Below are 26,282 nucleotides of genomic sequence, written 5' to 3'. Positions count from 1 at the left end.
GTGTAAATGGAACCACTGCCAATCTTGATGAAGGAGGACACAAAAGGGAGAGATAGGAGCTTGCAGTGTGAGAACCATGGAAGCTTGGGTCTGAAGCCAAGAAACCTTGGCCAGGAGAGTGGACCCACCCATATACATGGAGAGGGTGAGTTTACCCTGAAGGGCGAGAATGAGTCTCCCCTCTCATTGCAGTGGAAGAGCTGTGCAGCCTCAGGCCTTGGAGAAGGTAGAGCACGCTCCTTGGGGGACTGGGAGAGCCTGGCTGCCACCACATGGAGGGGTTAAGCGTGTGCCCCAGAAATGGCAGAGTGCCCAGGGGTGGCCCTGATGCCTGGAGAGAGTGGAACCGAGAGATGGTCTCCTCGGCGTTCCCCGAGGTTGATTTGGAAAGAGGCGGGCCACTGCATGGGCCCTTGGAAGGGGTGGGACTGCCACTTTCTAAAGCCAAAGGATGAATGACTTTCAGACTTTGAAATCCAATGGGGTTTGCCCTGCAGATTTTACATCTGTGTTTCTTCCAATTTCTCCCTTTGGAAATGAAAATCTGTATCCTATGAATATTCTCCTTTGCACATTGGCACCAGACTTGTTTTGAGATTCACAGATCCACAACAAGAAGAGAATTTTTCCACCTGTTTAAGGTGATGTTTGTAGTTGCCAAGTTGAAAAGGGGTGGACATGTGGTAGTTAGATTCAGTTGTCAACGCCAGGTGAGCATACCTAGTTTTGTTGCTGTGGACGTGAGCCAATGGTACGTGAACCTCATCTGTTGCTGATTTACATCTGCAGTCGGCTAGGAGGCATGCCTGCTGCAATGAAGGACGTTTGACTTAATTGGCTGTTGCTTAAATGAGAGACCACAACGTAGCACAGCCTAAGCAGCTCGGCATTCCTCATCTCAGCACTCGCAGCTCAGCCCAGGCCTTGAGAGATGCAGAAAGAAGTCACCCCGGGGAAAGTTATTGGAACCCAGGGGCCTGGAGAGAAGACTAGCAGAGACCATCCTGTGCTTTCCGATGTATGAAAGAACCTCACTGGAAAGTTAGCTGCCTTTCCTCTGAAGAACTAACAAAATAAATCCCCTTTTATTAAAAGTCAATACGTTTCTGGTGTGATGCATGCCAGCAGCTAGAAACTAGAACAGAAGGTAAGGGTGATGCAATGGCGGCTCAGTGGCAGAGTTCTTGCCTGCCATGCTGGAGACCCAGGTTGAATTCTAGGTGGTTGCCCATGCAAAAAAAAAAGAAGAAGAAGAAGAAGAAAGAAAGAAAGTGGACTCCTACATCACACCATACAGAAAAATCAACTCAAAGTGGGTCTAAAAGGAAATGGGGATGCATATTCAGGATCTTGTGCTAGTCGATGGTTTCTTAGACTTTACCCTCAAAACAAGATCAACAAAATTTAAAAAAGATAAATGGGACCTCCTCAATGTTAAAAACTTTTGCACAAGAAAGAACATTATCTAGAAAGTGAAAAGACAACCCACAGAATGGGAAAAAAGCATTTGGGAACCACAGATCTGATAAAGGTTTAAGATCCAGACTCTATAAAGGAATCCTTCAACTCAGCAAAAAAATAGTCAACAAACCAGTTTAATTTCTGTTTACCTAGCTTTGAGTTCTCTGATTTTTACTGTGCTGTGTCCAGTCTGCAAAGCTTGTTGAAATAATACTTCACCCTGATATAATTTTTTTGGCATGTTAAAAAAGAAATAAATAAATAGAAGTTATTTAAAAAGAACCAAATGGAAATATAGAACCAAAAAATAGAATAACAATTTTTTAAATTGCTGGATGGACTCAATAGTATACTGAAGATGACAGAGAATACAGTCAATGGGCTTGAGGACAATTGAATAGAATTTATCCAGTATGAACACAGAGATAAAATAGACAGGGGAAAAAATGAACAAGTCTCTGGGACTTGTGAAACAATATTAAAGATCCAATATTCATATCATCGAGTTACAGAGAACAGGAGAAAGAAATTTGGACTAAAAGTGTATTCAAAGAAATAATAGCAGAAAACTTCGCAAATTTGGTGAAAGACACAGCCTAAAGATTCAAGAGGATGAGTGGACTACAAACAGGATAAACTTAAAGAAGTTTGCTCTAACACATGTTATAATCAAACCTTTGAAGACTAAAAACAAAGAAAAAAATCACTACTTCCATAGGGCAGGCTGTGAGGCTGGTGGAACTGATAAAAAAGGTCTCAATAAATGCCACAGGAGAGGCTCGCTGGCTGAAGCAAAATACAAAAGAAAAAAATCATGTATCGATTGATAGAGAAAAAGCATTCAATAAACCCCAACATTCATTCACAATAAAAGCCATCAGTAAGTCAGAAATACAGGGGCATTTTTCTCAATTTGATAAATAGCATCTACAAAACGCATACAACCAACATTATACTTAATGGTGAACTACTGACTGCCTTCCTCTTAAGATCAGTAACAAGGCAAGAATGTCCTCCTTCACCACTGCTATTCAACACAGTACTAGGAGTATTAGACACTGTGATGAGGCAAAAGGGGAAGGAAGGAAGGAGAAAGAAAGCAAGAGAGAGAGAGAGGGAGGTGGGGGGGGAGAATGAGAGACAGAGAGAGAGAGACAGAGGAAGAGGGGGGGGGAAGAAACTAAAAGAAATAAAGAAAATGAAAATACTGGCAAAGGGAAAGGTAACTAGAACAGAAGAGAGACTCCAGAAATTTCCACAAATATGCTCAACTGATCTTTGAAAGAAAGAAGGAAAGATGGAAGGAAGGGAGAAAGAAAGAAAAAGGGAGTAATCAAAAAAATTTGATATTGACAAAGGAAAGGTAAGTAGAACAGAACCCAGAATCCAGATATCTCCACAAATATGCTCAATTGATTTTTTAAGCATTTTTTTTGTTGTAAAATACAACATATACAGAAAGCAAAAGAAAAAAGCAATAATTTTCAAAGCATTCTTCAACCAATAGTTATAGGACAGATCCCAGAGTTTGTCATGGGCTAACATACCATTCTCTCAGATTTCTTCTTCCAGTTGCTCTAGAATATAGGAAGCTAGGAGGAATAAATATTTTTTATCATTACGATCAATGTTTTTTCCTTTTTTGAGAAAAATAACATATACACAAAAAGGCCATAAACTTCAAAGCACAGCACAGTTAGTTATAGAAGGATTTCAGAGTTTGGCATGGGTTACAATTCCACAATTTTAGGTTTTTACTTCTAGCTGCTCTAGAATACTGGAGACTAAAAGAAATATCAATTTAATGATTCAGCCATCATATTCATTTGTTATATCCTATCTTATCTGTATAATTCCACCATTACCTTTGCCCTTTCTGTCCTACTCTTTAGGGGTATTTGGGTTATGCCCATTTTAACCTTTTCATGTTGGAAGGGGCTGTCAATAATATGGGGTGGGGGGATGGAACTAGCTGATGTTCTGGAGAGGATTGGCCCTCTAGGTTTCAGGACTTATATAGTCCAAAGACTCACGTAGAGGTTGTAGGTTTCTGAAAAGTTACTCTAGTGCATGGAAATTTTGTATAATCTTATATATTGCCCTAGGTGTTCTTTACAATGGGCTAGAATGGTTTTGGTTGGGCTTTGGCAAGTTATGGTATGTAGCAATGTGTAACTGAAGCTTGTGTAAGAGTGACCTCCAGAGTAGTCTCTTGACTCTATTTGAACTCTCTCTATCACTTATACTTTATTAGTTACTGTATTAGTTAGGATTCTCTAGAGAAACAGAATCAACAGGGAACACCTGCAAATATAAAATTTATGAAAGTATCTCACATGACCATGGAAATGCAGAGTCCAAAATCCACAGGGCAGGCTCTGAAGCCAATGATTCTGATGGAAGATATGGACAAACTTCACAGGAGAGGCTCATCAGCCGAAGCAAGAAGAGAGCCTGTCTCCTCTGAATCCTCCTTAAAAGGCTTCCAGTGATTAGATTAAGCATCACTCATTGCAGAAGACACTCCCCTTGGCTGATTACAAATGGAATCAGCTGTGGATACAGCTGATGTGATCATGATTTAATTCTATGAAATGTCCTCATTGCAACAAACAGGCCAGCACTTGCCCAACCAGACCAACAGGTACCACCACTTGGCCAAGTTGACACATGAACTTGACCATGACAGTTAACACTTCTTTTCCCCCTTTTGGTCAGGATGGAATTGTTTATCCCATGGTGTCAGGGCTGGACTCATCCTTGAGAGGCATCTCCCACACTGCCAGGGAGACTTTCACCCCTGGACGTTGTGTCCCACGTAGGGGGGATGGCAATGATTTCACTTGCAAAGTTGGGCTTAGAGAGAGTGAGGCCACATCTGAGCGAAAAAAAGAGGTCCTCCAGCAGTAACTCTTTAGCCTATAGGTAGGCTAAGCTTCTCCACTACCTACGTAAGGTTCACAAGATCAAAGGCTTGGCTCATTGATTTGGGTGTCCCTAATGTTTGAAACAGTATCAGGGTATTCCTTGATAGTAAAGTTTAATACTTTTTGATTATCTGCTTAATATATTCTATGATGCATCCAGGCATTACATTAAGCTATACAGGATTAAAGGCCCTCATTCCTATTCTGCATTTCCTGTGTTTCAGTTGTTCAATGATCTATCCAGACAGGTTGAATTAGGTTATGTGCTACAGAAAATTTAAGTACTGGATAAAATAAACCTTTCTTCCCTTGGTCTCAAAGAGTAGATGTGGTTCTAAAATATAGACAATGTCTTCCTTACCCCTGTGTTCTGAATTACTTTAATCCCGACCTCATCAGCCTCATTCTTATCTCTAAATCCCAGGTTATAGATATATAGTGGACATCCTTGTCTTGTTCCTGATCTTAGGGGGAAAGTTTTCAATTTTTCCCGATTAAGGATGATATTAGTTGTGGGTTTTTCATATATTCCCTCTATCATTTTAAGGAAGTTCCCTTGTATTCCTATCTTTTGAAGTGTTTTCAACAGGAAAGGATGTTGAATCTTGTCAAATGCCTTCTCTGCATCAATTGAGATGATCATGTGATTTTTCTGCTTTGATTTGTTGATATGGTGTATTACATTAATTGATTTTCTTATGTTGAACCATCCTTGCATACCTGGGATGAATCCTACTTGGTCATGATGTATAATTCTTTTAATGTGTTGTTGGATACGATTTGCTAGAATTTTATTGAGGATTTTTGCATCTGTATTCATTAGAGAGATTGGTCTGTAGTTTTCTTTTTTTGTAATATCTTTGCCTGGTTTTGGTATGAGGGTGATGTTGGCTTCATAGAATGAATTAGGTAGTTTTCCCTCCACTTCTATTTTTTTTGAAGAGTTTGAGGAGAGTTGGTACTAATTCTTTCTGGAATGTTTGATAGAATTCACATGTGAAGCCGTCTGGTCCTGGACTTTTCTTTTTAGGAAGCTTTTGAATGACTAATTCAATTTCTTTACTTGTGATTGGCTTGTTGAGGTCATCTATGTCTTCTTGAGTCAAAGTTGGTTGTTCATGTTTTTTCAGGAACCCGTCCATTTCATCTAAGTTGTTGTATTTATTAGCGTAAAGTTGTTCATAGTATCCTGTTATTACCTCCTTTATTTCTGTGAGGTCAGTAGTTATGTCTCCTCTTCCATTTCTGATCTTATTTATTTGCATCCTCTCTCTTCTTCTTTTTGTCAATCTTGCTAAGGGCCCATCAATCTTATTGATTTTCTCATAGAACCAACTTCTGGTCTTATTGATTTTCTCTATTGTTTTCATGTTTTCAATTTCATTTATTTCTGCTCTAATCTTTGTTATTTCTTTCCTTTTGCTTGCTTTGGGATTAGTTTGCTGTTCTTTCTCCAGTTCTTCCAAGTGGACAGATAATTCCTGCATTTTTGCTTTTTCTTCTTTTCTGATAAAGGCATTTAGGGCAATAAATTTCCCTCTTAGCACTGCCTTTGCTGCGTCCCATAAGTTTTGATATGTTGTGTTTTCATTTTCATTCGCCTCTAGGTATTTACTAATTTCTCTTACATTTTCTTCTTTGACCCACTTGTTGTTTAAGAGTGTGTTGTTGAGCCTCCACGTATTTGTGAATTTTCTGGCACTCCGCCTATTATTGATTTCCAACTTCATTCCTTTATGATCTGAGAAAGTGTTGTGTATGATTTCAATCTTTTTAAATTTGTTAAGACTTGCTTTGTGACCCAGCATATGGTCTATCTTTGAGAATGATCCATGAGCACTTGAGAAAAAGGTGTATCCTGCTGTTGTGGGATTTAATGTCCTATAAATGTCTGTTAAGTCTAGCTCATTTATAGTAATATTCAGATTCTCTATTTCTTTATTGATCCTCTGTCTAGATGTTCTGTCCATTGATGAGAGTGGTGAATTGAAGTCTCCAACTATTATGGTATTTGTGTCTATTTCCCTTTTCAGTGTTTGCAGTGTATTCCTCATGTATTTTGGGGCATTCTGGTTCGATGCATAAATATTTATGATTGTTATGTCTTCTTTTTTAATTGTTCCTTTTATTAGTATATAGTGTCCTTCTTTGTCTCTTTTAACTGTTTTACATTTGAAGTCTAATTTGTTGGATATTAGTATAGCCACTCCTGCTCTTTTCTGGTTGTTATTTGCATGAAATATCTTTTCCCAACCTTTCACTTTCAACCTATGTTTATCTTTGGGTCTAAGATGTGTTTCCTGTAGACAGCATATAGAAGGATCCTGTTTTTTTAATCCATTCTGCCAGTCTATGTCTTTTGATTGGGGAATTCAGTCCATTAACATTTAGAGTTATTACTGTTTGGATAATATTTTCCTCTACCATTTTGCCTTTTGTATTATATATATCATATCTGACTTTCCTTCTTTCTACACTCTTCTCCATACCTCTCTCTTCTGTCTTTTCGTATCTGACTCTAGTGCTCCCTTTAGTATTTCTTGCAGAGCTGGTCTCTTGGTCACAAATTCTCTCAGTGAATTTTTGTCTATAAATGTTTTAATTTCTCCCTCATTTTTGAAGGACAATTTTGTTGGATATAGGAGTCTTGGTTGGCAGTTTTTCTCTTTTAGTAACTTAAATATATCATCCCACTGTCTTCTAGCTTCCATGGTTTCTGCTGAGAAATCTACACATAGTCTTATTGGGTTTCCCTTGTATGTGATGGATTGCTTCTCTCTCACTGCTTTCAAGATCCTCTCTTTCTCTTTGACCTCTGACATTCTAACTAGTAAGTGTCTTGGAGAACGCCTATTTGGGTCTAATCTCTGTGGGATGCGCTGCACTTCTTGGATCTGTAATTTTAGGTCTTTCATAAGAGTTGGGAAATTTTCAGTGAAAATTTCTTCCATTAGTTTTTCTCCTCCTTTTCCCTTCTCTTCTCCTTCTGGGACACCCACAACACGTATATTTGTGCGGTTCATATTGTCCTTGAGTTCCCTGATACCCTGTTCAAATTTTTCCATTCTTTTCTGGATAGTTTCTGTTTCTTTTTGGCATTCAGATGTTCCATCCTCCAAATCACTAATTCTATCTTCTGTCTCTTTAAATCTATCATTGTAGGTATCCATTGTTTTTTCCATCTTTTCTACTTTGTCCTTCACTTCCATAAGCTCTGTGATTTGTTTTTTCAGTTTTTCTATTTCTTCTTTTTGTTCAGCCCATGTCTTCTTCTTCATGTCCTCCCTCAATTTATTGATTTCGTTTTTGAAGAGGTTTTCCATTTCTGTTCGTATATTCAGCATTAGTTGTTTCAGTTCTTGTATCTCATTTGAACTATTGGTTTGTTCCTTTGACTCGGCCATATTTTCAATTTTTTGAGCGTGATCTGTTATCTTCTGCTGGCTTCTGGGCATTTAGTCAGATTTCCCTGGGTGTTGGACCCCACAGGTTGAAAGATTTTTCTGTGAAATCTCTGGGTTCTGTTTTTCTTATCCTGCCCAGTAGGTGGCACTCGTGGCACACGTTTGTCTATGGGTTCCACAAGTAAAAGTTGCTGTGGGTCCTTTAACTTTGGAAAACTCTCGCTGTGGGGGAGGTTCGGCAGCCGAAGCGGCTTGGAAGAGTGCCAGCTGGCCCGGGGGTCCGAACGCGGGGAGGGTCGCTGGCCGCCGCAGCCCGGGAGAGCGCCGACCGAATTTCCTAGTCCGCCCGGGGCGCCAAGTGTGGCGGGAGGGCGCCAGCTGCCGCAGCCCGGGAGAGTGTACTGTTCCCAGCTGGACCGGGGAGTCACGTGTTTGGAAGGGACCCCCTGGTCACCGTTCTCCGCGGTCTGGGGATTTCCGACCCAACTCTCTCAGTTGGTCTGGGGGGCCTCGCGTGGTGGGGGCGCCAGCTGCCGTGGCCCGAGGGGACCGCCTGCCCAATTCTGCCAGCTGGCCTGGGAAGGAGGAAGGGAGGGACTCCGGCCACTTGCCGTCCTGCCCGGGAAAGCCCGCGCCCCTCGGCGATCTCACCAGAGCTGGTTCTCCCAGACAGTCAGCCATTCCAGGATGGGGTATGCCATCCCTTTGATCTCCGTCGTGGCTCCGGGAGCTGCTCTGTATCATCTCCACTCCCCCAGTAGCTGTTCTGGAGGAGGAAAGGTGAGGGTGGCAAGGCTGTCGAGGCTGGTGGCGGAGGAGCCGGTGAAGGCGGAAGAGGGCACGGTGGTGGTTGGAGAGCCGCTGGAGTAGGAGGAGAAAGGGAAGGATAAGATGGTGGATGGAGCACTGCCGGAGCAGAAGGGGGAAGAGGGAGAGGAGGGCGGGTTGGCTGGCGGGGCGTGAGCGCCGCGCCGGGCTGGCGGACAAAGAGGGAGAGGAGGGCGGGCTGGCTGGCGGGGCGTGAGCCGGTTATAGATATATAAAGGAGCCTCTTAAAATCCAGAAATAATAATTACCAGTCCACACTAAATGTGTGCTATAAAAGCTTACAATCTAGGCCCCTGTTTTCTTACAAGCATTTTCTAAAGGAGGCCATACAATAATTGTTCTTTTGTTTCTGGTTTACTTTGCCTCACCAAATGTCCCATAGGTTCATTCACACAGTTGCATACCTCATGACTTCATTCCTTTTTGTAGCAGCGCAATATGCAATCATATGTATACACTATCATTCATCAATTTTCTTCTCAGTCAGTGCATCCTTCAGCCACCTGCATTCATCAGGCATCATGTATAATGCCCAAAGTCCACAGTCCATCAACACTCTCAATTTTAGATAATTTCATTGTTCCCAAGAGAAAGATAACCAATAAACACACCCTCACCAAACAGGAAATCTAAACCTCCCCTTAACTCTTGTCTCTCCCCCTCCCCATTATTTACCCCTGCTATTGTGGTGGTACTGCTGTTTTCCTGTTAAACATAGGCCATACAGCATGCAATAGCAGTTTTCCCCCTGTACCCTGGACTTAAACTCTCTTTGTACACAAATTATACCTTTGAAGTAGTTCTTGCAAGAATTAATTTACACTTCTAGTGTTAATCAATGGGACACATAGATTGATACAGCCTCTTTCATTCTTGTTCACCTTCAATATGATAGTATTACTTATAGACCCACTAGAGAACCACCTTCACTTCTATCTATTCCCTTATATTTAAGTTCAACTTCATTAGCTAACCGTTCACCCATCTCTAGTTTCTATATATCTCTAACTTCTATGCATCTCTCTTATATTCTGTATTATAAGCCTCTGATTTTACCTTTACCATGGTAAAAAAAAAAAAGGTGGAGTCATACAGTATCTATCCTTTTGTGTCTGGCTTATTTCACTCAGCATTATGTCCTCAAGGTTCATTTATAGTGTCGTGTGCTTCAGGACATCATTTCATCTTACTGCTGCATAATATTCCATTGTATGTATATACCCCATTGTGTTAATCCACTCATCTGTCGATGAGCATTTAGATTGTTTCCATCTTTTGGTGATTGTGAATAATGCTGCTATGAACATTAGTGTGCAAATGTCTATTTGTGTCACTGCTTTCAGCTGTTCTGGGTATATACCAAGCAGTGCTATTGCTGGGTCATAGGGCAAATCTATATTTAGTTTCCCAAGGAACCACCAAACTGTCTCCCATAGTGGCTGTACCATTACACATTCCCACCAGCAGTGCACAAGTGTCCCAATTTCTCAACATCCTCTCCAACATTTGTATTTTCCTGTTTGTTTAATAGTAGCCATTCTTACAGATGTGAGGTGGTATCTCATGGTAGTCTTGATCTGCATTTCTCTTATAACTAATGAAAATGAGCATTTTTTATATGCTTTTGAGCCATCTGTATTTGCTCTTCAGAAAAATGCCTATTCATATCTTTAGCCCATTTTCTAATTAGGCTGTTTGTTCTTTTCTTGTTGAGTTGTATGATTTCTTTATGTTTACAGAATATCAAAGCTTTGTCCAATGTGTGATTTCCAAATATTTTCTCCTATTGAATTGGCTGCCTCTTCACCTTTTTGATAAAGTCTTTTGAGGTCACAAGTATTTGATTTTGAGAAGATCCCATTTATCTATTTTTTCTCTGGTTGTGTGTGCTTTGGTTGTAAAGTTTAGGAAGCTACTTCCTATTATTAGGTCTTGAAGATGTTTCCCTACATTTTCTTCTAGAAACTTTATGTTGCTAGTACTTATATTTAGGTTTTTGATCCACCTTGAGTTAATTTTTGTATAGGCTGTAAGGTAAGAGTCCTCTTTCATTCTTTTGGCTATTGATATCCAGTTATTCCATGTGCATTTATTGAAAAGACTATTTTGGCCCAGTTCAGTGGATTTGGGGGCTTTACTAAAAATGAGTTGAACATAGATTTGGTGGTCTATTTCTGCTCTCTCAATTCAATTCCCTTTGTCAATACTTTTATCTGTGTGCTGTACCATGCTGTCTTGACCACTGTGGCTTTATAATAAACTTTAAAATCAGGAAGTGTTAGTCTTCCTACTTTATTCTCTTCTTAAGGATGCTTTTAACTATTTGGGGTCTCTTTCCCTTTCAGATGAATTTAGTAACTAATTTTTCCAAGTCTTCAAAGTAGGTTATTGGAATGTTGATTGTTACTGTGTTGAATCTGTAGATCAATGGGGGTAGAATTGACACCTCAACTATATTTAGCCTTCCTATCCATGAGCTGGGAATGTCATTCCACCTATTTAGATCTCCTTTGACTTCTTTTGGCAATGTTATGTAGTTTTCTGTGTACAAGTCCTTTACATCCCTAGTTAAATTCATTCCTAAGTACTTGACTCTTTTAGTTGCTATTTTGAATGGAATTTTTTCCTTAATTGACTACTCAGTTAGGTTATCCCTTGTGTATAGAAACATTACTGATTTTTGAATATTAATTTTATATTCTGCCACCTTGCTGAATTTGTTTATTAGCTCAAGTAACTTGGTGGTAGTCTTCTTAGGATTTTCCAAGTATAGTATCATGTCATCTGCAAATAATGAAAGTTTTACTTCTTACTTTCCAATTTGGATGCCTTTTATTTCTTTTTCCTGCCTGATTGCTTTAGCTAGAACTTCTAGAATAATGAGGAATAATAGTGGTGACAGTGGGCATCTTTGTCTCATTCTTGATCTGAGGAAGTTACCTTTGATTCCTATCTTTTAAAGCGTTTTATCAGAAAAGGATGCTAAATTTTGTCAAATGCTTTTTCAGCACCAATTGAGATCATGACTTGATTTTTCCCTTACAAGTTGTTAATGTGCTGTATTACATTAATTGATTTTCTTGTGTGGAGCCATCCTTGCATTCCTGGTAAACCCCACTTGCTCATGGTCTATAATTCTTTTATTATATTGTTGTATTCAACTTGCTAGTATTTTGTTGAGAATTTTTGCATCTATATTCATAAGGGAGGTTGGCCTGTAGTTTTCTTTTCTTATAGCATCTTTACCTGGTTTTGGTATTAAAATTATTTTAGCTTCATAAAATGAGTTATGAAGTGTTCCTTTTTCCTCAACTTTTTGGAAAAGGTTGAGCAGGATTGGTTTTAGTTCTTTTTGGAATGTTTGATAAAATTCCCCTGTGAAGCCATCTGGCCCTGGGCTTTTCTTTGTGGGAAGATTTTTGATGACTGATTGAATCTTTTTATTTGTGATTGGTTTGTTGAGCTCTTCTATTCCTTCTTGAGTCAGTGTAGCTTGTTTGTGTGTTTGCAGGAATTTGTCCATGTCATCTAGGTTTTCTGGTTTGTTGGCATATAGTTGTTCATACTATCGTCTTATGACTTTTTAAAATTTTTCATGGTCTGTGGTAACACATTCCTTCTCATTTCTGATTTTGCTTTTTTGCATCTCTCCTTTTTTCTTTGTCAGTCTTGCTAGTGGCCCATCAATTTTATTGATTTTCTTTAAAAAAAAAAAAAAGCAACTTTTGGTTTTTGTTCTAGTTTGCTAGCTCCTAGAATGCAACACACCAGAGATGGATTGGCTTTTAATAAAAGGGGATTTATTTCATTAGTTCTTCAGAGGAAAGGTATGCTGAGCAGCTTGGGCTGTGCTACGTTGAGCTCTCTCATTTAAGCACCAGTTAATTAAGTCAAACATCATTCATTGCAGCTGGCATGCCTCTTAGCTGACTGCAGATGTAATGAGCAACAGATGAGGTTCACGTACCATTGGCTCATGTCCACAGCAACAAAACTAGGCACCTTCACCTGGCCAAGTTGACACCTGAACCTAACTACCATAGTTTTATTCATTTTTTCTATTGTTCTTTTGTTCTCTCATCCATTTAACTGTGACAATCTTTGTTATTTCTATTCTCCTATTTGTTTGGGGGTTAGTTTGCTGTTCTTTCTCATGTTCCTCCAGGTGAGAAGTTTAGTCCTCGATTTTTTGCTCTCTATTGTTTTTTAATATAGGCATTTAGGGCTGGTGTGACAGTGGCTCAGTGGCAGAATTCTCGCCTGCCATGCTAGAAACCCGCATTCAATTCCCAGTGCCTGCCCATGAAAAAAAAAAAAAAAAAAAAAAAAAGTAACGTAGGCACTTAGGGCAATATTATTTCCTCTCAGCACAGTCTTTGCCACATCCCATAAGTTCTATGTTGTATTCTTCTCATTTTCATTCATCTCCAGATATCTACTGATTTCTCTAGCAATTTCTTCTTTGACCCACTGGTTATTTAAGAGTGTGTTATTTGATATCCATGTATTTGTGAATGTTCTCATTCTTTGGTGGTTATTGAGATCCAGCTTCATTCTGTTGTGATTAGAGAAAGTGCTTTGAATAATTTCAATGTTTTTAAATTTATAAAGACCTGTTTTGTGCCCCAGTGATCTATCCTAGAGGATGTTCCATGAGTACTAGAGAAGAATGTATATGCTGGTGTTTTGGGGGGTAATGACCTGTATATATCTGTTAGGTCTAATTTATTTATCAAGTTGTTTAGCTTCTCTATTTTCTTGTTGACCTTCTCTCTGGCTGTTCTATCTATAGAGGAGAGTTCTGTATTGCAGTCTCCCACTATTATTGTTGAAACATCTATCACTCCCTTCAGTTTTGCCAATATCTGTTTCATGTATTTTGGAGCTCCTAGATTGGGTGCATAAACATTTATGATTATTATTTCTTCTTGGTGAATTCACCAAGACCTTTAATCAATATATAGTGTCCTTCTTTGTCTCTTTTGATGTCTTTACATTTAAAGTCTATTTTGTACAATATTAGTATAGCTACTTCTGCTTTCTTTTGGTTACAACTTGTGTGGAACATCATTTTCCATCCTTTCACTTTCAATCTATTTGTATATTTGTGACTAAGATGAATCTCCTGTAAGCAGCAAATAGCTGGATTATATTTCTTAATTCATTCTGCCAACCTGTATCTTTTAATTGGTAAGTTTAGTCCATTAACATTCAAATGTATTACTGAAAATGTGTTTTTTGAATCCACCATCTTATATTTTGGATTTTATTTGTTAGATCTACATATTCTTTCCCCTCTTTTTGTTTTTATTCTTTTAGTTACCCTTATTGGTACTCTTAAATTCTGTGCTGTCCTCTATACTTCCCTTTCCTGTCTTCTTTTTTTCGACTGGCAAAACTCCCTTTAATATTTCTTTTACTGCCAGTCTCTTGTTGAGGAATTCTTTCAGGATTTGCTTATCTGTAAAAATTTCAATCTCTCCCTCAGTTTCAAAGGACAAGTTGGCTGGGTACAGGATTCTTGGCTGGAAGTCTTTCTCTTTCAGTATCTTAAATATATCATATTACTGCCTTCTTGCCTACTTGGTGCCAGGTGAATAGTCTGAACTCAGTCTTATGTGGTTCCCCTTGTATGTAGTAGACTATTTTTCTCTTTCTTCTTTCAGGACTTTCTGCTTCTCTTCAACATTTGACAGACTGATTAGTATGTGTCTTGGGGAAGGACTATTTGGATTTATTCTACTTGGAGTTCATTGAGCTTCTTTGACTTATACATTTATGTCCTTTATAAGAGTTGTGAAGTTTTCCCCCACTATATCCTCAACTAATCTTCCTAGCCCTTTACTCTCCTCTTCTTCTGGGACACCAGTGATTCTTACATTTGTGAGCTTTGTTTTGTCTGTAATTGTCCTGATATCCAATTCAAATTTTTCCATCCTTTTTGCCATTTGCTGTTTTGAGTGTTCAAAATCAGTTGCCCTGTCCTCTAGTTCACTTCTTCTTTCTTCTGTCTCTTCAAATCTGCTGTTGTGTGTCTCTAGTATGTTTTTATTAGGTCTGTAGCAGCTCTAATCTCTGTGATATCTGCTATTTTTCTATTTAGTCTTTCAAATTCCTCTTTATGCTCTTGTAGTGTCTTCTTGATCTCATTTATGTCATTAGCCATCCCATTTGTTTTATTTAGTAGAGTGATACGAACCTCTTTGATTAGTTGTTCCAACTTCTATGTCTCCTCTGGTGTTTTAATTTAGTCATTAAGCTGGGCTATATCTGTCTGCATCATGATATGTGTAGTGATTTTCTGCTGTCTCACAGCGTATAAATATCTTGATTGGTTTACTCTGGAAGTTGATCTCCTTCAGTAGTCCAAAGCCTTGTATTTGTAGGATGGATGTGGAGCAGGCTGCACGGGGTGGGGCACAATAGTGTGGTGATGCATTTCAAAGCAGGTATAGGCACAGGTTGGGGATTGTGAGCGTGGCTGCCCAGAGGCAGGGGGAGGATGTGGCTGTTCAGGTGCATGGGTCTGGGGGGGCAGGGCCTGGTGTGCACTGGTCTGAGGGGGCCTTTGTGAGCATGTGCAGAGCTAGGGCAGTGGGTCAGTGTTGCCTCATGAGTGGGGTGCAGATGCGGTCCAGCACTGAGGGGCATGACGGGCGCTGTGTGCATTGGCGGATCTGGGAGTCCCACAAACTGATAGACATGCACAGAGCTCAAGGGGCATGGGGTGGGGCTGCATGATTGTATAGGCTGAGGGATGGTGTACCCTGAGTATGGAGGTAAGATTCCGCAGCATTTATGTGCCGACAGCTGCCTGCAGGAGGCAGGGATTGAGAGGTAGGGGTCAGGAGGCCTGGGGTGAGACTATGCTTGTGCAGAAGAGGTGGTTGGGCTGGACTTTGGGTAGGGTTGAGGGGCAGGTACACTCACAAGGGGTTGGCAGGGTGGGGGTACTTGGAGCGCAGGGAGTGAGGGCAGGTGATGGGGTTCAGGTGTGTGGCATGTGGGGTGAGTTGAGGGTTGCGGGGCTGTGCTGATGAGGGTGGCGCATTCAAGGAACACATCTTGGCTTACTTCGTAGTCCCTGTCTCCCCGTCTGTGCACTCCTGAGGGCTCCTGGCTTCCACATTAGGCTGTTTACACCAGCCGGATGGTCTCCGGTTCTCTGTTTTCTTAGTTCCTCAACTTTTGCAACCAGGGCCTCCCTATGTAGTGCAGAAGACTCTTCCAGGTCACTTACACCCTGGAATTGCCATCTCAGTTGCCCTCCTGTCCCTTCTCTAGCTATTCTTTGGAGCAGGGTTGAACTCAATGTATCCTATTCTGCCATCTTCCCAGAACTTCAATTGATTTTAGAAAGAAAAGAAAAGAAGAGAAGGGAAGGGATTGTAAAAGAGAAAAAAAAGAAAGAAAGAAAGTAGGAAGGAAGAAAGGAAGGAAGGAAGGGAGGGAAGAAGGAAGGGAAGAAAAAAGAAAAGAAAGAAAGGAGGGAGGGAGGGAGAGAAAGAAAGATAGGAAAGAAAAGAAAAGAAAAGAAAGGGCACTTGGATTGCAAAGGAAAAAATAAAACTGTCCCTGTTTGCAGAAGATATGATCATCTATGTAGAAACCCCAAGGAATGAACAAAACAAGTCTTAGAACAAATACGTAAGTTTAACAAGGCCACAAGATATAAGATCAACACAAAAAAATCAATTGCATTTCTATATTCTAGCATTGAACACACAGAAACTGAAATTAAAAATGCAATGCCATTTATAATCACTACAAAGAAAATAAGCTTAGGTACACTTAAAAAGTTTTATAACAGAAGATCTGTGTGCTGACAACTACAAAATATTGATGAAAGAGTCAAGAAAACCCTAAAGAAATAGAGAAATGTACTGTGTTCATTGGTTGGAAGATTAACATAGTAAATATATCAATTCTCCTCAAATTGATTTATAGGCTCAATGAAATTCTATCAAAATGCCAGTAAGCTATATTTTGTAGATACAGCAAACATGTTCTAAAATTTACATGGAAAAGCTAGATTAGCAAGGCCTAAAATAGATAACTTGAACAATCTTTAAATCTTGAAAAGAAGAATAAAATGGAAGGAATCACTCTACTCAGTATTAAACCTTACTGTGTAGCTACAGTAATCAAGACAATGCCAAGTGATATTGGCAGAGGGAAAGGTCAATAGAACAGAAAAGAGAATCCAGAAATCTCCACAAATATGCTCAACTGATTTTTGACAAAGGTGGAAAAGCAATTCAGTGAAGGATAACATTTTGAACAAATGGTGCTGGAGAAGTTGGACACACTTTGGCCCATAAAACTCAACCAAAACCTCAACCTTATACCTTATAATAACTCAAAATGGATATTAGACTTAAAGTAAAATATAAAATTATAAAACTTCAGAAAAATCAAAGGAGCAAATCTTTAGCATTTAAGGGTTAAGCAAAGAGTTCTTAGACTTGACATCAAAAACATAATCCATAAAAGGAACTATTGATCATCAAAATTAAAAACTTTTGCTCTATGAAAGACCATGTGAAGAGGATGAAAAGAAAAGCTACAGACTGGAAAAAGACATTTTCAAACCATGTACCTGATTATGACTAATTTCTAGAAGATATAAAGAATTCTAAAAACTCAACAGAGGGCGGGCCACAGTGGCTCAGCAGGCAAGGATGCTTGCCTGCCATGCCAGAGGACCCAGGTTCGATTCCCGGTGCCTGCCCATGTGATAAAAAAAAAAAAAAAACTCAACAGAAAAGAAACAACAATCCAATCAGAAAAGGGGCAAAAGACATGAAGAGACATTTCACTTAGGAGTTTATTCTAATAGCAAATAAGCACGAAAAAGATATTCAACATCATTAGTCATCAGGGAAATGCAAATTAATGCCACAATATGAAATCACTACACATCTATCAGAATGGCTAAAATAAAACACAGTGACAATCCCAAGTTCTGGTGCGTACCTCAAATTCTGGTGCAGAGAAGCTAGATCACTCATACAATACTTGTGGGAATGTAAAATGATATGGACAGGCTGGAAAACATTTTGGCAGTTTCTCAAAAAATTACACATGCAAAACTACTCAGCAATAGAACTTCCCAGAAATAGAATACTTATATTCACACAAAAACCGATAAATGAGTGTACATAACAACTTATTTGTATTAGCACAAAATATCCTTCAACAATTGAATAATTAAATAAACCTTTGTATATACATACCATAGACTACTACTCAACATTAAAAAGGAATGAACTACTGGTTCACACAGCAACTTGGATGACTCTCCAAGGAATTATGCTGTGTGTGGGGAAAAAAACCCCACAACAATTCCAAAAGGTTACATACTGTGTAATTCCATTTATATAACATTCTTACAATGAAAAATATAAAAATGGAGGACAACTTAGTCATTACCAAGGGTTAAGGACAGAAGAGAGCGGGTAGACGGGAGGTGGTGGTGCTATAAAAGGACACACAGGGGATCCTTGCAGTGATGGAACTGTTCTGTATCTCAACTGTGGTGGCAGAATTACAGCCTACACATCCTACACAAGTGATAAATTGTAAGGAACTACACAAACACACACACACACACTAGTATAAGTAACACTGGGAAAATTCGAGTAAGATTAGTGGATTGTATAAACGTCAGTATCCTGGTTGTGATATTAAAGTGCACATGCAACTATAGTTTTTCCTCCAATGTATGAAGCCAGGTAAAGGATACATAGGATCTCTGTGTAGAATAAGTCTAAGAAAACAGGCTTAGATGGTTTCTGCTTTGCTGTTAACAATGATGGAATATCCAGTGTTGCATCACTCTGAGTTAAAAGTCCACCCTTGGTTGCCTGTGGATTAATGGTTTTGATTTCTGTTGAAATAGTGTTAAAGTGTTAACATTGTGAATATTGTCACCATGTGTGGTAAGATGAATTATGTACCCCCAACTAACACATGGTCTTAATTGATGAGTGTGAACCTATTGTAAATAGGACCTTTTGAAGATGTTATTTTTAGTTAAGATGTAGCCCAAGTGAAGCAGATGGGCCTTAATCTGGGTTACTGGAGCCTTATAAAGACAATCTGGAAGTTACGGAAGTGAGAAAAGAGAGGACATTGCCATATAATGGGAAAGCTGAGGTTGCTAGCCGCCAGCATCAGAACGCTACCGTCTTTGGGGAGAAAGCAAGACTTAACAATTTCTTAATTTTGGACTCCTTTTAGTCTCAAAACTGTGAGCCAAGAATTTCCTGTCAATAAGACAAAAACGATTTTGGCATTTGTGATGGTAGCTCTGACTAACTAAGAGAGCATGTCTTCTAAGAGTTTAGATAGTGATAAAGAGAACAACTACAATGCTAACATTAGCATGGCTATGACCCAGACATCATGCATTGACACCTGAAGGCAAAATGATTGTCTTATTTTAATGAAAAATGGAAGGGCACATACAAGTGGGCTAGGGAGTTAAATAACCAAAACAGAACATATTACACACTGTTTTGGATCAGGTGTGGTAGACAAGATGAGAAAGAATATATACAGACTGACTCTCACAATTCTGGGATGAGACAGGCAAGCACATCTAAATCAATCAAAAGTTTCTCTTCCCCCAAAAGATACATATGTTCACTTGAGCAGAGCAACTGCTGAATTAGCTTGTGTGCTGGTTTGAAAGGATGTATGGACCCTAGAAAAGCCATGTTTTAATCAAAAATCCCATTTTGTAAAGGCAAAATAATCCCTATTCAATACTGTATGTTTGAAACTGCAATCAGATCATCTCCCTGGAGATGTGATTTAATCAAGAGTGGTTGTTAAGATGGATTAGGTGATGACATGTCTCCACCCATTTGGCTGAGTCTTGATAAGTTTCTGAAGTCCTATAAAAGAGGAAACATTTTGGAGAATGGAGGAGATTCAGAGAGAGAAGAGCAGAATGGCATAGCCCTGAGAAGCAGAGTCCACCAGCCAGTGACCTTTGGAGATGAAGAAGGAAAATGCCTCCTGGGGAGCTTCATGAAACAGGAAGCCAGGAGAAGAAGCTAGCAGATGATGCCATGTTCGCATATGCCCTTCCAGATGAGAGAGAAACCCTGACCGTGTTCACCATGTGCCTTTCCAGATGAGAGACAAACTCTGTGTTCACCATGCGCCCTTCCACTTGAGAGAGAAACCCTGAACTTCATCGGCCTTCTTGAATCAAGATATCTTTCCCTGGATGCCTTTGATTGGACGTTTTTGTAGACTTGTTTTAACTGGGACCTTTTCTTGGCCTTAGAACTGTAAACTAGCAACTTATTAAATTCCCCTTTTTAAAAGCCATTCTGTTCTGGCATATTGCATTCTAGCAGCTAGCAAATACTATGCTATTCCTGCAGCTTGGGCATACTATGCTGAACAAACCAACCAATTGATATGTCATTCCTTTGATTGCTCCATGAAACTGGGTAAGGTAGAAGTCCATAATTCAGAGGTTGCAACTGAAATGTCCTGTGTACAAACAAAACAGAAAATTTTGGTAACAGATGTGTTGACTCCTTACAGTGTAGAGCCAATTTTGTCAGTGTTTACTAACAATAATGCTTTCTACAGTATATCAAGTCATGCTTCAAATCATAGCAACAAGAAAATGCTCCCTCTAACTTTTATGTACATTGATTTGAAAAATGGAGTTTTAAATTATCATCTTGATTTCTATGAAGACCTTAATGAAACTGCAGAAAACATAGAACAAAAGATAGTTGATATCTCATTCCCGTACAAACTAGACTTTGCTTATCTATCTGCATATTTGGCAGACAGTGCAAATGTAAATTTTAGTAAATTCTGTTCAGTCATAAACTTCTTACCTAAGAAAATGGAAATATGTTAGCTCCTAAATACCCAGCACATCTCATATGAGATTTTACTGAAAAGGGGCACAATTTGCTTACCTGTGATACTGAGGCTTTTCAGTGAAAGTCTTTGGTCACTGTTCACTTTACCCAATATGTTCAGAAGCTCATAGTGAGATTTTTGACTTTACAGACATGAAAAGAGATACCTTCTTTGTAGATTACCTACAAGATGCCTATCATATACTAGCCACAGAAAAGATGTTAAACGTTGGTAGGCTGTGAAATTCTGTTTTCAAAGTGCGGGACAAGAAGAGTGTCCTCAACTTGGAAATAAATTCAGGATAATAATGGAGAAAAGGATCAGAGGAAAAAAAGAAATTTATATGCTTTTTTTGCCAAAACAGTTTGATGATATTTGAGGACGCCATGGGAACCTAGAGAAGGGTGATTTACTGCAGCTGAGTTGTTTTATGTTGTGTTGGTTGTGACAATAACTCATACAATGAAAGTGATCCATTTTTTGGGAAATAAAACTGCTTCAGAATGCAATAAAATTTCACCAGAAAAAGACATCCAAGTTAAATAGGACTTCTCAATTTTTTTTTACTACACTGTAACTTATTGGAATCCAAGTTTAGTTTCACAAGTTCAAATTACCTCTGAACTTTAAAACCATTTCCTTGAGAAAGGGACATCTAATTTAGGATGGATCTAATGTGTTTCAGAATGTTTTAAAATGATGTCCATCTTAGACATAGAAGGGCCTGTATGATGAATTCATAGGTGCAAAGGACTTGATTAACAAATGGCAGATCTACCAAAACAGAACTGTAAGTACAAAGTAGATGCACATTTTTAGAGAACTGGAAATTACTCCTACAAGTCTAAAAACCTGTTGCCGATAAGAAGTAAAATTCTAAGTATGCTATGCTTCAGTGCTTTTGTTAAGATAATATTTAGCTTGATATTATCATATTGGACTGACACCAGGAAGAAGTGTCACACCAGTTTGATAAAAGTTGAGTTGCAAGTCAAAATGAATTTTACATATCACTGTTCAGTTTTAATATGACAGAAAAGAAAAGTAGGTTATTGTGCTGGTTTGAAAGGAAGTATGCCCCCTAAGAAAAGTCATGTTTTAATATAAATCCCATTTCTTAAAGGTAGAATAGTCTCTATTCAATGCTGTGTATTTGGGACTGTGATGGGATCATCTCCCTGGTTGATGAGATTTAGTTAAGAACGGTTGTTAAACTGGATTAGGGGATGACATGTCTCCACCCATCTGAGTGGGTCTTGATTAGTTTCTGAAGTCCTATAAAAGAGGAAACATTTTCAAGAGAGAGAGACTCAGAGAGAGCAGAGAATGCTGCAGCACCATGAAGCAGAGTCCACCAGCCAGCAACCTTTGGAGATGAAGAAGGGAAATGCCTCCCGGGGAGCTTCATGAAACCAGAAGCCAGGAGAGTAAGCTAGCAGATGACGCCGTGTCTACCATGTGCCCTTCCAGCCGAGAGAGAAGCCCTGACTGCGTTCGCCATGTGCCTTTCCAGATGAGAGAGAAACCCTGAACTTCATCGGCCTTCTTGAACCAAGGTATCTTTCCCCGGATGCCTTTGATTGGACATTTCTATAGACTTGTTTTAATTGGGACATTTTCTCGGCCTTAGATCTGTAAACTAGCAACTCATTAAATTCCCTTTGTTAAAAGCCATTCTGTTTCTGGTATATTGCATTCCAGCAGCTAGCAAACTAGAACAGTTATCCTAAAGGCTGAGGAAGTTTGGAGAAATATTACTGGACAATGAAACAGAAAGTGTAATGAGCAAAAAGAAAAATGTTATTGCTTTTTTAATTAAATATAGACAATATTTGCTGATTTAGTCTTACTAATTAGCGTTCTCCTTCTAAAAAATTTTACTTTTATAGTTTAGGAATGAACCATTTTTAATAGCTAAACTTTTTTTTTTTAAGTTTAGAAACAGAGTGAAAATAAATTGCATGTATCAAAGGTCAGAAAGAAACATAAAAATATTGTTATATTTTTCTCACACATATGATTTGTTTAATTAGTTCTACTATTAATTACTATTACCTGCCACAATTATTGTTTCATTAAAGTAATAACATTTATGTAACAGAAAAGTCAAAATAATACAGAATCTCTTGGTGCCAGGTCCTGGCTTATCCCAGGATTTCTGTGCCATGTTGCCAGGGAGATTTACACCCCTGGAAGTAAAGTGCCAAATAGTGGGGAGGGCAATGAGTTCAACTGCTCAGTTGGCTTAGAGAAAGAGGCCACATCTGAACAACAAAAGAGGTTCTCTAGGGGTGACTCTTAAACCGAATTTTAATAGGCTTAGCCCATCCTTTGCAGGGATAATTTTCATAGGGGCTCAGATGGAAGGCTCAGCCTTCTTTCATAGGGGCTCAGTGGGGATTTGGTTGTCCCCACTGCTTGCGAGAATATCAGAAATTCTTCAAATAGGGAAGTTGAATATTGCCTCCTTTCTCCCCAATCCCCCAAGGGGGTTCCACAAATACTTCTTTATTCACTGGACAAATTACTCTGGGATTTATCAGGGTATCATACTAACCTGGACAAACCATGAAAATCTCCTGCCCTATTCAAGTTTCCATGTACTTATGGTGTTCAACTAAACTGACCATATGAGTTAAATTAGGAAATGCACTACTCAAAATATAAATTTTGTACCGAATAAACATCTCTCCCTTTAGTCTCACACAGAAGTTGAACTTTTAAAATATGGATGATATCATCCTTTACCCTGTATTCTGATATACCTTAGTTCTATCCATATCAGCTTAATTTATATCTCTACTCAAAGTTTGATCACTTTTTCAACCCTTTAAACAGTTCCTATATGAGGTACTGCTGACTTTCATAGCTTCAGAGCTCTAACTCTGAGACTCAGGTGTCATATAAAGACCTAAAGATTCTGGGAAAGACCATGTTATATACAAACAGCTTAGCATCTCAGAATTTAGAATTAACATTTACACTTTCTGAATATATGTGTCTGCTGTAAGAGCTTACAATCTAGGACTCTTTACAATAGGCCCCAACCTGATAACCCATGCTCTTGACTTTAGCTCACTAAGTTTTTGTATTATAATTAGTCCATATAATTGATGCTTGATAATATCTGTCTTTTTATTTCTGACATTTCATTCAACATACAGTCCTGCAGGTTAATTCACCTAGTCACGGTGCCTCACAACTTCATTCCTTTTTGCTGCTGCTCAGTAGACCATTGTATGAATACACCACAGTTCCCCCTCCCATTACTCAGTTGTTGTGCCCTTAGGCCACCTCCATTCATTGTGGACCGGGAACACTGCCACCATAAGCATCAGTGTGTGTGCTAGTTTTGAATCTGTGTTGAATCCCAGAAAAGGTACGTCCTTTAATCCTCATTCAATATTGCTGGGTGGGACCATTTTGATTGTTCCCATGAAGATGTGACCCACCCAATTGTGGGTGGTAACTTCTGATTAGATGATTTCCATGGAGGTGTGTCTCCACTGTTGAAGGTGGAATTGCTTACTGGAATCCTTTAAAAGAGGAAACATTTTGGACAGAGTCCCTTTTTTTGTAGAGCCACAAGAAAGCCAGCAGATGTCACCATGTGCCCTTCCAGCTCAGGGAGAAATGTTGAACATCATCGGCTTTCTTGAACCAAGGTATCTTTTCCTGGATGCCTTAAATTGGACATTTCTATAGACTTGTTTTAATTGTGACATTTTCTCAGCCTTAGAACTGTAAACTAGCAACTTATAAAATTACCCCTTTTAAAAGCCATTCCGTCTCTGGTATATTGCATTCTGGCAGCTAACAAAACTAGAACTGTGTGCAACTGTCCATTCATGTCCCCACACTCAGTTCCTTCAGTATATACTAAGCAACGGGGTTTCAGGATCATATATAGCAAACCCACCCCTAGCCTCCTGTGGAACCACCATACTGCCCTCCAAGGGGCTTGTTCTAATTTGCTAGTTGCTGGAATACAGTATACCAGAAATGGAATGGCTTTTAGAAAGGGACATTCAATAAGTTTCCAGTTTCCAGTTCTAAGGCCTAGTAAATGTCCCAATTAAAGCAAATCTATAGAAATGTCCAGTCCAAGGCATCCAGGGAAAGATACCTTGATTCAAGAAGGCCGATGAAGTTCAGGGTTTCTCTCTCAAGTGGAAAGGTACATGGTGAGCATGGTCAGGGTTCCTCTCTCAGCTGGAAGGGCACATGGTGAACACTGCATCATCTGCTAGCTTCCTGTCTAGCTCCCCTAGAGGCATTTTCCTTCTTCATCACCAAAAGTCACTGGCTGGTGGACTCTATGCTTTGTGGTTCTGTGGCATTCTCTATTGTGGCTTTCACGTGGCTCTGCCATTCTTCTCTGCCCTCTCCAAATCGCCTTCTTTTCCAAAAGGTTTCCTCTTTTTACAGGATTCCAGTTAAGCATTCAAGACCCACCTAGAATGGGTGGAGACGTGTCCAGTTTAACAACCACTCTTGATTGAGTCACATCTCCAGAGGGATGATCTAATTAGAGTTTCAAACATACAATACTGAATAGGGATTAGAAGAAATGGCTGCCTTTACAAAATGTGATCAGGATTGAAACATGACTTTTCTAAGGTACATAATTCATTTCAAACCCGTACAGGGCTGCACCTCTCAGTTTCCCTACTCACAGTGAATAGGTACATCTCTTTCTCCACATTTTCTCTAGCACTTGTTTCTCTCCATTCATTTTTAAAGTTTTATTTACACATCATACAATCCAAACATGCCTTTGCCATCTGAAGACATTTTCTTTTATTCCACAAAGAATCCATACCCCTTTACCATGCCCCCACCTGTTTGCCATTTAGTTTTTGCATAATACCTTTGCTACATTCAGTGGAAGCATAGCATAGTGTTATTGTTGACTATAGACCCTAGCTTGCACTGATAGTACTTTTTTCCATATACTATCTAATTTTCAACACACTGCAACATTGATATTCATTGCTCTCCCTCATGAAAAACATTTTTTAATTTGTACATTTAATCACCATTATTGTCCACTCTAGGCATTCCTAAATTATACATGTAGTCTTTATCCTCTATCTTTCTTTCTGCTTTCATATGTGCCCCCAGCCCTTCTCCCTCTATCATACTCACTTTCAGCTTCATTCAGTATACTTATATTATTGTGCTACAATAGGATAAATACTGTATTTGTCCTTTCCTTTCTGGCTAATTTCACTCAGCATAATGTCCTCAAGGTCCATCCATGTTACATGCTTCATGAATTTACTCTGTCTTACAGCTGTGTAATATTCCATTTATCTGTATATACCACAGCTTCTTCAGCCACTCATCCTTTGATGGACATTTGGGCTGTTTCCATCTCTTGGCAATCATAAATAATGGGGCTATAAACATTGGTGTGCAAATGTTCATTTGTGTCCTTGCCGTCATATCTTCTGAATCTACACTTAGCTGGGATTGCGGGATCATATGACAATTCCACACTTAGCTTCCTGAAGAACTGCCAAACTGCCTTCCAGATCAGTGGTACTATTTTTCATTCCCACCAACAGTAGATAACTGTATCTCTTTCTCCACATTCTCCCTAGCATTTGCTGTTTTCCATTTTTGATAATGGCCATTCTAGTTGGTGTGAGATGATATCTCATTGTGGTTTTGATTTGCATTTCCCTAATAGCCAGAGAAGTTGACATCTTTTCACGTGCCTTTTAGCCATTTGTATTTTCTCTTCTGAGAAGTGTCAGTT

The sequence above is a fragment of the Tamandua tetradactyla genome, chromosome 12 (genome assembly GCF_023851605.1).
Source record: "Tamandua tetradactyla isolate mTamTet1 chromosome 12, mTamTet1.pri, whole genome shotgun sequence".
NCBI lineage: Eukaryota > Metazoa > Chordata > Mammalia > Pilosa > Myrmecophagidae > Tamandua > Tamandua tetradactyla.
This window is presented reverse-complemented; position numbering follows the sequence as displayed.